At 43.5% G+C, this 13,434-nt stretch overlaps 1 protein-coding gene across 1 annotated transcript in view; it reads right to left on the bottom strand.

Moving 5' to 3' along the window:
- Nucleotides 1-4,898: 4,898 nt before the first annotated feature.
- LRRC8C (leucine rich repeat containing 8 VRAC subunit C) overlaps nucleotides 4,899-13,434 on the bottom strand; it is an 89,619-nt gene continuing 81,083 nt past the window's right edge. Inside the window, exon 5 of the transcript XR_004820007.1 lies at nucleotides 4,899-4,914. The gene's annotated coding sequence lies outside the window, so the exon portion shown is untranslated. The remainder of the gene's footprint in view (nucleotides 4,915-13,434) is intronic.

The following is a 13,434-nucleotide window of genomic DNA, read 5'->3' as shown; positions in this document are numbered from 1 at the left end:
GAGCTGAAATCAAGAGTCAGATGCTTAACTGACTAAGCCACCCAGGTGCGCCTCCCCCAATATATATATGTATATATACATATATATATGTATTTATTTAAGTAGGCTCCATGCACAGTGTGGAACCCAATGCAGGGCTTGAATTCACAACCCTGAGATCAAAACCTGAGCTGATATCTAGAGTCAGACACTTAACCGACTGAGCCACCCAGGTGCCCCCCAAATCAATTTAATTAACATTGAAAAAAATATAAACAAACCCTGGTATGGGAAAATATCATAAACAAGATAATTAATATATACACAGACAATAAGGAGAAGTGTGGTGCCTATGCTACAGTATAAATATGCAAATAGCAAAACCCAATCCCCTTCCCAAGGACAGAACCAGCAGGTCTCCCTGCCATTTCGGGACCTCCCCCACCTCCCACCTGGCCCTCAGTGATGAAGTTCACCTCTGACGCACAGCCATCACCCTTAGTCATGGAGAAATCTATGAGCCTCCAAGATGAGCTAGAGGAGAAGGGAGGTGGCAGGACACTTACTCCTCCAGGGAATTACCAGGCAGAGTAGGATACTAGACATTTGTCCAGACTACACAGAGATGTGCCAGGCCCTTGGAAGCCAGATCTCTGGTGCTGACCTGCGAGCCTTGGATGGGGTCCAGTATTCCCAGTCTATATACGTAGTCACCCTCCCTTTTTCCCTTCCTCCCTCCCTTCCTTTCTTCCTTCCCTCCTTTCTTTCTTTCTTCCCTTCCTTCTGTGTAGTAAGTAGAGTATAAAGAACATAATTTAATCTGTTTCAGTTGATAATAAAAATCCTTCTGGAATTTCAGATTCACCATTAGGAATTGTTTTCATCAGTTATAATGACAGATACTGATGTAGAAAGTCTGGAGACTAGTCTGAATTGTCAAAACCTTGAGAAATGTCCTGAAAGTTGGTTGTCAGAAGTTCTTAATTTACAGTCACTTTCTAGAGATTTTTCATTCTCTCCTAAAAGTCAAAGGCAGAAGAATTTCTGATTAGCTGAAGTTTCTGGTTGTTTAGTCTCTGGTAGAAGCTTTCCTTGCCACTGTCCTCTTCTTTTCCAGATACATCAGGGTTAAAGTATTGGGAAGAACTTAACAGGGGGAAAATGTCTTCTATTTATATAAACCATCCACATATCTGGCTGCAAAATCATCTTCATATACATAATTATCTCTGGTTGAAACATTTTATCTCAATTAATTAAAGCACTTCTGCTGCTCCCAACAGCAGGGAAGAGTTTCTGGAAAGGACTCCAAAGTCATTTTGCCTCCTTAAAAGCTCTGTGGTCCACACGTCTAGACTGGTAAATGCCTATCACCGCTTTAATGATTCCATCTAGTATAACAGAAGTGTGGCAATTACATACTTTAAGTTACTTCTGTTATAATTGAACACTACCTACATAATTAACAATCTCAATTAAAAAAATGTTTTTCTATTTTAAAAGCCACAGAATTTCATTGTAGAAAAGTATAAAATACAGAGAAACAAAGAAAAAAATAAAAATCAACTAAGTTATAAATACCATTAATATTTTGGTGAATATCCTTCAGTACTTTTTTCTATTCATACAATTTTTTACTATTCAACCAAAAGCTTACATTCTCATAGGGATTTGATTTTTTTTTCCGCTAAAAAATAGATCCCAAACATTTTGCCCATGCAGTTAAGTATTCATATGCAACAGGACATTTAATGTCTATGTGGTTCTCAGTTGTTAGATGTAATTTATTTAATAAATCTATTGAGAACCTCAATTAGATTGTTATTTTTTTCACTGTTGTATGTAACCCAGATTTGGATAGCATTGTGCATAAATCTTCTCAAGAATCCCTAATCACTTTTTTTAAAAGATTTTATTTATTTATTTGAGAGAGAGAGAGAATGAGCAAGGAGAGGGGCAGAGGGAGAGGGAGAAGCAGACTTCCTGATGAGCCAGATGCAAAACTTGATCCCAGGACCCTGGGATCATGACCTGAGCCGAAGGCAGACGCTTAACCAACCGAGCCACCCAGGCGCCCCCTAATCACTTCTTTATGGCAAATTCCCAGAAACAGAATAGCCGGCTGACAGGGATTAAACATTTTCAAGTCTTTTGCTAAAAATACTGCCAAACTGGCCTCCAGAATGTATGGATGTATATACATTCATTCTCTTAAAGACATTTAAGAGAGTGACTCCCATTTTCAACAACATATGGTCTTTTACTAATTTGGTTGTTGAAAATGGGAATCCCATTTTCACTGAAAGGACTTTGAATACTAGAGGGGTGAACCCTGTTTTATGCATTTAATTGGCTATTTGTATGCGGGCTCTGGGGTATGGTCCATTCATGCCATCTACTCAATTTCCTTCTGTGAGGGTTATCTTTTACTGCTTGGTTTGTAGGTAGCTAATTGGTCTTTTCCACAGTCAGACCATTTCCAAAGTTGAATTTTATGGCAATGTTTGTTTTACATGCTTCCTTTTTGTCGAAGTTCATGGAAAATGAACCCATGCTAAAAATTGGCCAAATTAGTTTGCTTCTTAATTTACAAGTAATCTTTTTTTTCTAAGCCAAGTCATGTAATTACTCTGTTTTGAAATTTTGTAGTGACTCCTTTCCACCTTTATTTATTTATTTTTTAAAATATTTTATTTCTTTATTTGACACACACACACACACACACACACACACATACACACACAGAGAGCATAAGCAGGGGGAGAAACGCAGAGGGAGAGAGAGAAGCAGGCACCCCACGGAGCAGGGAACTGGATACAGGACTCGATCCCAGGACGCTGGGATCATGACCTGAGCTGAAGGCAGATGCTTAACAGAATGAGCCACCCAGGTGCCCTCCTTTCCACCTTTAGAATGAAAATGAAACTTACCAGAAAAAACGAGGATCTAGCAGCAGACCCCACCCGCCGCTGTGCTGTTTAATACAGTAGCCAGAGTGGCTCTTTTGTTAACTGTTCTTATCACACACACACAGAATAATAATAAATAAAGAGGGCAGGAGCAAACCTTTGGAGGTGATGATTTCCCAGTTGTATACTTATCTCCAAACTCATCAAGTTGAATACCTCGATTCTTCACAGTTTTTTGTATGTCAATCATGATGTGGAGAACAAAGGCAAAAGGAGATATAGACAAAATTAAATTTCCTTACAACTTGCAGCCCATTGACAAATACTTGGGACAGGCAGAGTATGACATTCCTCCAGGAACTCCCAACTGTCTTAGTGTTAATGCTTTGCTAAAGGCAAAAAGCAACCTTGGCTTGACAACAGCCAGACCTCCAGCATCCTGTAAGTCTTCTTTAACATAAGGAAATCGTTTTTGGAAACTTCTTTGTCTCTACCCCCCACAACTTAAAAGTATAAAACCAATAGCTCCTTAAAAACCCCAGTCAGTGCAGGTCTTTCTGCCCATGGATTCTATCCCTATGCTTTAATAAAACCATCTTTTTTGCACTGAAGATGCCTCAAGAATTTTTTCTTGACCATTCACTCCCAGACCCCACATCAAATCACATCAAATCATACTTCAATAAGGGGGTATTAAAGAGGGCATGTATTGAATGGAGCACTGGGTGTTATATGCAAACAATGAATCATGGAACACCACATCAAAAACTAATGATGTAATGTGTGGTGATTAACATAATAAAATAAAATTACAAAAAGATACAGTAGCCACTAGTCACATGTGGCTATTTAAATTTAAATTTAAAAAAAGAAATAAAATTAAAATTTAGTTCTTCACTTGCTTGATAACGACACGTAGCTTGTGGACATTTTGGACAGCACAGATATAGAAATTTTCCATCACTGCAGATAGTTCTGGACAGCACTGATCAACAGATTTCATTTTCCAGTCTCTGGGTCTGCTCCCTTCTACTTCTCTTGGCTTATGCTTGGAATCCCTTTCTCCTTTTCTTTGGCTCATTTCCACACATTCTTCAACATACAGCTCAGATGTCAACCTACTTTGGGAAAGCGTCTCCTGACCATGCATGTCCCTAGTCTGGATGGCAGGCTCTTCTATGACCCATAGAGTTCTGGCCACAGCGTGCCTGCCATGGCCAACCACGGACATCACTTCATTTGTCCTTGCCCCCTACCAATTCAGTGAGGGAAGAATACATGCCTTTAACTTTGGATTCCCCACGACCCGGCATAGTTTCTAAAAAATGGACAAAGCTTGGTGTACTATATGGACTGCCCACCATTTGCCCCACTCCGTGCAAATGCAATGGCTTATTCTTAAAAATTCTCAGGAACTAGGGGCACCTGGGTGGCACAGGGGTTAAGCCTCCAACTTTTGGTTTCGGCTTGGGGCATGATCTCAGGATCCTGAGATCAAGCCCCATGTTGGGCTCCCTCAGCACCGTGTGCTCGAGTTTCTCTCTGCTCCTCCCCTGTGTGTGCACACTCTTTCACTCTCAAATAAATAAATAAATCTTTAGAAAAAAATCTCAAGAACTAAAGTGCATACAAAAAATTATGCTCCTTATTCAAGGAGCAACACATGTTTTAAAGAATAATACAACGATTATAATAAAGTAATGAAATACATGGGTGTACTTTATGAGCTGCCTCAGGGAAGATAGTTACAAGGGCAATACCATACCTTTTCTCCTGTTAGAGATATAGACATAGTATCTTTATGCTTCAACTTGTGTATCATTGGAAAAATTACAAACCATATCCTCTTAATAATTTTCACCAAAAATAAAAGACCATGAAAACTTATCTGTTATCATTAGTCTTCTGGAGTCTCTCTGGGGTCTTCGTCTCATTTTCTTTCTAAAGTTACAGCATATTTTACTGGCAGAATGTGCATTTTTGAGCAACAGGCTTTTTTGAGCAACTGGCCCAAGATATATTTTTCCTTTTAAATTAAAAAAAATCACAATTAATACGTATTTCTTAGAGGAAAAAAATTAAAAATACTGTTACATATAAAGAATAATGGATAACTCAATCTTACCACCAAAGGACACTTTCTGTTTGCATTTGGCACATAACCCCCCAATTTTTTAAATCACAGATATATGTATTTTTTTTCTCGCAAAATTGAGATCATGCTGTACTTGGATTTTTTTTCAATTGACACATCATGAATAAGTTTTTATGTCAATAAATATGCCTATAACATAATTTTCAATGTCTATCTAGTGTTTCATTGTAAAAATGTACCATTTAAAAAAATCACTCTCTGTTTTTTGCAAATTTAGATGATTTCTAACTTCTTCTCGCCCCCACTCTTGAAAACAGTGCTGTGCTGGATGGCTGTCCTTCTGACTAAATGTTTTCCAGAGATCTGTAGACCTGAACTTCTCCAAGGAAGAAACAAGCAATGCCCTTCTTTTGGGGTTTTAGAGTATGTTGGACAGAGGTGGATATAAACCTGCCCAGGCCAACCCAGGAACAAAGCAACCAAATTAATGGGTCCAGAGCATTATTCTGAGGTCAGTGGGCTGCTGGTAGTAGGTTCCCTAGAAAACAGTCTGGGGCAAAACTTACCTGCTAATGCCTCTTTGGGAGGTGGAATGGTAGGGTTATAAAAAAGAGGGAAAAAGACAATTGAGGCAGAGAAGGAGGAAAGTGAATACTGGTTAAAGAGTTGGTCACAGCTTCATGGTAGAATACAGCCAGTTTCTTGCTGATGTGAGACATCTCTAGCAGGGCGCACCCAGCAGTTGACTTTGGGGATGATCGGTAGGAGGGAGGAAGAATATATTTGCCCGCGCCCTATGGTCTCCTTTCTGTTTTTGGTTCAGGTAAATCCCACTGGGCATGACTCCCCCCACTTCTGGGTTGTGTCACCTGGTCCCTCTGGACAGCCATGGCCGAAGCAGTTTGACACTGGGGTGCTGTGCTTCCTTTGTGTCTGAAAGTGGTTGGAAGAGGGAGGGGCTCCCTGGGTCTGATCAGGGAGAACGCAGGTGATGGAGATGCTCCCACTGGGGCAGGCTCCTAGGGGTCCTGCCAGGATCTGAGTCTCACCCCGGGGGAAGCAAGGGAGTGAGAAATACACTGAGAAATGGTACTAGCAGAGGAGGGGACGACCTCTAGCTTTTCAACTTGTACCTTTCCTTGGAGGCCCATCAAACCCTTGGTTTTGAGAAAAAAGGGATTCTGTGGAGGGTTGTCCACACGAAATACCAAGACCCAGTCTCCCCAGGAGGTAGGACAGGAATGCAGTGTTGTAAAGGACGGGAAAAGGAAATTAAGTTCTGTGGGAAGGAAAGCTCCACCTTTCCTTTGGGGACAGAAAAAGAGCAAGAGGTCAGATGGGGACGCTTGGCTGAGCCGAGCCACGCCCTCCTCCACATCTCCTGGTCTGGACCATCCAGCCTGCAGGACAAGCAGGCAGCCTGGGCTCACCCAGGAGTGGGCTTCAGCAGGGGTGGGCAGATACAAAGTGTGTACATCCTCACGTGCCTGAGATCAACAGTACCTCCAAATGATGACCCCAATACCCCAAAGGGCAGGGGCGGAAGAAGGAGGAGAGTTAGGTCCTGAGACTTACACTTAGAGTTCAGTTTAATTGAGTGGTTTCCTTTATGACTTTCCAGACTCGAAACAGAGCAAATTTCCTGCGATTAGCTGGGATATTTAAAAAAAAAAAAAAAAGGCAGCAAAGCAAAGGAAGAAACTAGGGTGTGAAAGAAGAGGAAGAAGCAGGGACAGAAGAGAATGAGTCCACTGGGTGGTTTCCCTGAGGTGTCCTAATGCCAAGGACAAGTTCAAGCAACACTTTGTTTGTGAGTCTTATTATGTGTGGCCAAGTTTGCTCGGGGCATTGTCAGTCTGCTGACGATGCTTGGCTTCCCCTTGCAGCTTTTGGTTTTCTGCCGGACCAGATGGTAGTTTTTTTCTTTTTACAAGGATTTGAAAACAGAGAGGAAGGTCTCAGACAGACTTTATAAGATTATCCAGGCTTTGGATGTAACTGAGGATGGGCTTAAATTCTTTCCCATTTCCCATTGCCTGAAGGATGAGCTCAAGAGCTCTCTGGTACGGGTGGCTCATACAGGACACCCGCAAGCTGATCTACTATGTCTTCCCATCTGCACCTTCCATCTCTTCAGTGGCTCATGATCCTTCTCTGACACCATGTGGTCTTGCAGGCTTCTGTACCCACCCAGAAAGCTCTTCCCCCACAGTCCTCTCATTTCTGCCTGGGGTGTTGCTTGCATCAAGAGTAAGCTCAGGTTTGCCTCCAGAAAGTTTTCCTATCTCCAGGAAAATCTGACCACACCCTTCCTTGCACTCATGTGTAGTGTGAGCTCTTATAACACATTCTAGCTATCAAATACTTGGCTGTAATTTTCTGTCAGATTAGGGACTGCTTCAAAACAGGGATCATATTCATTTTTGATCCTTCAGCACCTAGAACAGTGTCTGGAACCTGGAGTGCGCTGAGAAAACGCAGTTGGTGGAGAAAGAGCCTGTGTTTCCAGAATACCACGTTTACGTACTTGCTACCCCACTCATCATGCTGCCCACGGGTACTGTTTCCCTGTGACTCTCCCGGCATGCCCCAGCTCCTTGAGGTCAAAGCTACAAGCTTACTGCCTTTAAGAAAATGTCTAGCACATCTAGGTGTTAAATACATGTTGGCTTTAGGAAAACGTACAATACCGTAGGCTACTTCTTATGTTACCCAGAGTTCCGTTCCCAATCATCGTGATGCTAGCACATCTCCTGAGTGCAAGCACTGAGCTAGGCACATGACATGCGTCACACTACTAACCATCACAACAGCCCTTACGGTGGGGATCCCCTCCCTGCTGTCCATGTTACAGATGAGGAGACCATGACTCGAGGAGCGAAGGGCTTTGCTCCAATACACACATCCAGTGACAGAGGTGAGAGGTCAACTCTGGTTTGAATTCAGATGCTATGAGGTGGCCAGACTTTTGGCTTAGCCTTTACCCCGGGAATTTCCAACCACCTGTCACCATTTGAACTTCTGGAGAAAAGGGAACAAGTCATCCTTCCCTAACTCCACCCATGTCTCCTCACAGTCCCATAACTGCCACAGGATAGAGCTAACCATCCACTTGGTGGACTATATGTATGATTACATTGTCACTTCATGTTACTCTCTTGCTATCAAACCATGGGTCATACCATAGAGACCCTGAAAACAGCTATGACTTAGGGCTGAGGATACAGGTAGAATTTCCAGAGCACAGATTGTCTTTACCTTGACTGGAACCAGTACTAGTGATAAACTATGAAAATAGATGTATAATTTAGCAAGGACAGAGTTGGAGATCACACCAGCATGGGGATACATAACATTTTAGCGCTGTCTGGGAGGGGCGGAATACGGATGCCTTTACTATAAACAGAGACCAGAGAGTTTACATGACCTGCCTCAAGGTTATACATCCGGTAAATGGATAGTGAGGATTTGAATACACTTTGGATTCCAGGGCCTGTGTTGGAAAATGGGGGCCAGACCTAAATTCTGGTGGGCCTTGAAATACAGGCTAAGGTCTACAGACTCTATTAAGAAGACAGTGAGAAGTTTTTGAGCAGAGGAGCTGTAAGATCAGAATTACACTTTGGAAAACCAGTCTAGCAATGGAGAAGAGGAGAAAGCGAGGTTGGAGGGATGAGCAGCTTGCGGGGAGACCATTCGGGGAGCTGTTGCCGGTAGTTGTGCTTAGATGAGGTTTGCTCTCAAACACATCAAGCCTGAGACGACAGGACAGGAGGAAACGCCCAGAAGGCAGCTGGAGGTGAGAGGCGGAGGGCGGTGGTGCAGGTGCAGGGGCGCAGCTCTGCGAGTTGCTATGGAAAGGCAGCAGACATCACCCTGAAAGGCATGAGGTCACTAAAGGCTCCTGTGAAGACCAAGGGGGACAAAGGGCTGAGGCTGAACCTTGGAGATTTGGCATATTCAGAGCGGAGGAGAAAGGCAGGGAATTTTGAAGAAGACGGGAGGAACGTCAGAGAGGGGCAGCCCAGAGCAAAGACTTGCAGCAAACAGGCTGACAAAATAATTTAACAGCAGAAGCCAGCATCCCCCTTAGGGAATTGCGCTGAGAGAGTCTCTGATAAGCTGCCAGGGTGGAAGAGGTGAGTGAGGAGGTCCATAGCGGAAGGCCACGGAAGAATGGGGAAAGTTAGACTGCCCTGCACTGGACTGAGGAATTTGAGCTGGGGGCGGGGGGGTGTGGAGCAGACAAGAGAGAGGGGCTGGGGAAAGGGAAAGGGGGGTGGAGGAGAGGCGGGGAAGCGGGGGGAGGTGGAGGAATAGTTCATGGACAGGCCGAGGTCTTTTACAAATGTAAGTCAGGAAAGTGGTCTGCGTGGTTCTCGTGAATGCTCCGCTCTCTCCCCAAACTTTCACTAGAGTCTCCCAAACGCACCAAAGCCTGGTGTGTGTGTGTGTGTGTGTGTGTGTGTGTGTGTGTGTGTGTGTGTGTGTGTGTGTGTGTGTGTGTGTTGGGGGAAATCAAAGAACAGGGCAGCTTCCTCTTTCAGGTCTGGAAGAATTGATCAAACACGTGGAACCGTGAGGTGATGCACGGAAGACATTCCATAGAAGCAGAGGTTCAGAGCCAGTGGCCTGAAACAATACACACACTGAAAATGTGTGGAGGTTTGGGGAGGGCGCGGGACCCCTGGGATGGGGGTAGAGCCAATGTCCTCTAAATCTTAAGAGACATCCAGACTCCAGCTAACCTCTGCGGTATGACCTTATGAGGGAAGACGTGCCATGAAATAGTTATATTTTCCGAATGAACTCAGTACGCTGGTGGATTTTATAAAAGTGAACATGAGCGAGGGGAGCCCTCAGTGAATGGTTTGAAGATGAGTAGGCTGGAGGGAGGACACCGATCTTGAGGTGGCCTGACACAGACTCAGTTCACATGGGCCCCCACGGGGCAGGCTGCCCAGCTGCGAGTCATTAGTTTAAACTGTCTGCTGGAGAACATCTCTGGGACTTTTCTGGTCCCTTAGCTTGTGAGTAATTGTTTCCTAGAAAACTTTTCCTAACCCCAAATGTTCCTCCTGAGCTGAAAGGCCGAGATCTAACAGAGAAGGCTGCAGAGAAGCAGGGGGTGGGCGACTGCCGCGCCCTGCTCCTGCGGGGAGGCCAGGGAGGCTGGGGAGGCTGCCAGGGAGGCCCAGGGAGGGCAGGGAGCCGGGCGCCGGGCCACCTCTGGGGCCTGGATAAAAGTGGCTGACGTGCCGCTCCAGCTCTCCCCACCTTTCAGCACAGACACTGATGAGACTTTTCCTTTGATTCCTGTAAGTCATAGACCAGGGCTGTGCGCGCCCTGTGTACAAGTGCATCTCTGAAAACTGCAGGAAATTCTGGCTGTCATTGGGAGAAACATACGACAGTCGAATAAAATTTGTGAAAACACCTCTCCCTGAAGCCGTGTCAAAAGGGTGAAGATTTAAAAAAAAAAAGTTTTTTTAAGCTGTACATTGTTTTTGGAAACTCTACCCCCAGGTAGCGCTCAAACTCAGGACCCCCAGATCAAGAGTCACATGCTCTGCCGACTGAGCCAGCCAGGTGCCCCCAAAGTTGATGATTTTTTACGATGCAATTCAATGCAATGAAATGACGACTCTCTTGCAGTTACTTCATAACAAATTCTGCCAGGCTCTCCCATCTTGCCCAAAGAAATTAGAAACAAAGGAAAAGGGTGAAGGGACTATTAGCCGGCTCAATTTTCTGGTTTTCTACAGTAATCACTGGATTTGCTGAAGGAGTATGTAAAATGTCTCAGCGTCATTTGGCCTCCGTGGGTTCTGTATTTACTAGCTACAGTTGCTAGTGAACATTAGTCAGGGAGAAGTGTTGCCTCTGGTTAAAGAGACTGGTGTGGATAATGGAACATTGTCATTTTCGCAGAGGCCACCACTGGGTGTCTTGTTCCATCTATTCTTCCAAGGTGACATTGACACTCCTCCCATTGAAAGGTGGGGTCTATATCCCCTCTCCCCTGCCCCTAACCTGGGCAAGATTTACAACTGTTTCAACCAATAGAATATGTCGGAAGTGATGTCACAAAAGTGATGTTATACAAGGTGATACAGCATCCTTTCTGCCTTTTGGAATAGTCTCTTGGGAGCCATAAGGTATTACAAAAGAGCTCTGATTACCCCAAAGCTGACAAGCTGTGTGGAAGCTCAGGCTGTATGGAGAGGCTCAGCTGAGGTTCAAGCCGACAGCCAGAATCAAATGCCAGATGTAGGAGTGAGGACGACTCCAGACGATTCTAGCTCCCAGCCATTGAGTCTTCCCAAATGAGGTCTGAGACGCTGTGGAGCAGAGAGAAGCTGTTTTTGCTATGCCCTCCAAATTCCAGAGCCACAGAATCTGGGAGTGTACGAAAGTAGTTGTTTTAACCTACTAAGTTTTGGGGCGGTTTATTACATGGCAATAGTAATTGGAACAGATATGAAACCAGGAGCCCTATCTAGTCTCCGAGTCTTCCTGAGATACTTTGTTGGAGCACTAGAGCTTCTTGGAACACTATCTGAAAACTCTGAATTAACCAGTCTTTAAGGGCTCCAAATTCTATGTTTCCAATAAACCTGGAATGTAATGGTTTTATTAAGAAAGAGAAGCATCTTGCCTAGTGTTATGGATTGAATTTTGTCTCCTGTAGTGCCAAGGACAGGCTGCCCCAAGATGGGCCACTTTGGCATGAAAATTGTTTTGAGCTGAAGGCAATTGAGAACCTGCAGGCTCAAGAGAAAATTTTGCCTCTCCCTTAACTACATAGAAGAATCTAAGTTGGGGTCTTTCCCAGAATAAGGGTTATTAGCAGAGAGAAATTTTATCTGACTTATGTATATGGCTGGGCAAATATCTAATTACCAAATATCTGCTCTTCTTATTACCCTGTGAATTGCATTCCTTCCCTTCGAAGTCCTAGACCTCTACCCCCTTCTCCTTAGTACAGGATGACATATAGATCTCATTTTTCCTGTTTTCAGAACTTCCAGTCTGTGTGGATTCCCCACAGGTATGCTATTAAAATTGAATTTCTCCTGTTAATCTCTCTCGTATCAATTTGATTCTTAGTCCAGCTAGAGGGACCTTGAAGAGGACACGAATTTTTGCTCTCCAACACCCTCAAATGATGAAGTTCTAACCCCCAGTACCTGTGAATATGGTCTTATTTGAAAATAGGGTCTCTGCAGATTATCAAATTAAGATGAAATTAATAGGGTGGGCCCTAATCTAATATGATGGAGTTCTTTTAAAAAGGGGACGTTTCGGGGTACCTTGGGTGGCTCGGTCGGTTAAGTGACTGCCTTTGGCTCAAGTCATGATTTCGGGGTCCTGAGATTGAGCCCTGTGTGGGGCTGCCTGCTCAGCGGGGAGTCTGCTTGCCCATCTCCCTCTGCCCCTCCCCCCCCTCATGCTCTCTCTCTCTCTCTCAAATAAATAAATAAATAAAATCTTTAAAAAAGGGGAGGAGTTTGAACACAGAGGTAGACACACAGGGAGGATGCCAAATGAAAATGAAAGCAGAGATTGAGTGATGATGCATCTATAAGTTAAGGATTCCCAGAGATGGCCAACAAACCACTGAAAGACAGGAGAGAGGCATGGAGCAGATCTTCTCTTACAGCCCTTGGATACCACCAACTCTACTAACACCTTGAGCTAGCACTGAGACAATAAATTTGTGGCAGCCACCCTGCATGTGGTAGTTTGTGATGGCAGCCGTAGGAAAATAATCAATCCCAGAACCAGTTTGGACAGGGATGATGGCCCTCAGGGCCCCAAGGCTATCAGTTAATAGAGTTAGGCTGTCCAAATGTTAGAGTATGATTTTAACAAAATTACTTCACAAAGACTATATGAAATCATAAAGGAATCCCCAGAACCATTGCAATTAAGATTAAAGAGCTATTATAATTTTTATATTAAAAATCACTGTTAGAAGTTTATTATTTTTTTCTTAGACTCTAAAGGAGATATAAAACACAAGAGTTACATGCTGCCTCTTTTGTGTCACTATTCCCAAGAGCTATATTACCTGAAACTATTACTAAGAATTGAATAAACACTTTTTTAAATGGTGATGTCTAGATATAACTTTAGTTGAAATAAATTCCTTGAAAGATTAAAAAAAATAAAGCCCATTTTCTACTTGTTTGCAAACTTTCTAACAAGATTCCCTAAATCAAGATAATCAGAATGGCCAGTTTGGTTTATGTTTGGTAATAACACCTTGCCTAATGTTGTGTCTTTTGTGTAAAATATTTAGACCCAGAAAACACTCATCCATGGTATGCCTGATCATAAAAATGTTTGTACCTTGCTTTGTTCAAATACGAAATCTACTGTATTCAAAGATTTACACACAAAAATAGTACAGCCTCTCACTTTTTTCCTACTTGGATACTGAGGATA

This window comes from Zalophus californianus, chromosome 4, assembly GCF_009762305.2.
Source record: "Zalophus californianus isolate mZalCal1 chromosome 4, mZalCal1.pri.v2, whole genome shotgun sequence".
Lineage (NCBI taxonomy): Eukaryota > Metazoa > Chordata > Mammalia > Carnivora > Otariidae > Zalophus > Zalophus californianus.
Note: the sequence above shows the minus strand (reverse complement) of the source record. Positions and strands in the feature narration are given on the sequence as shown.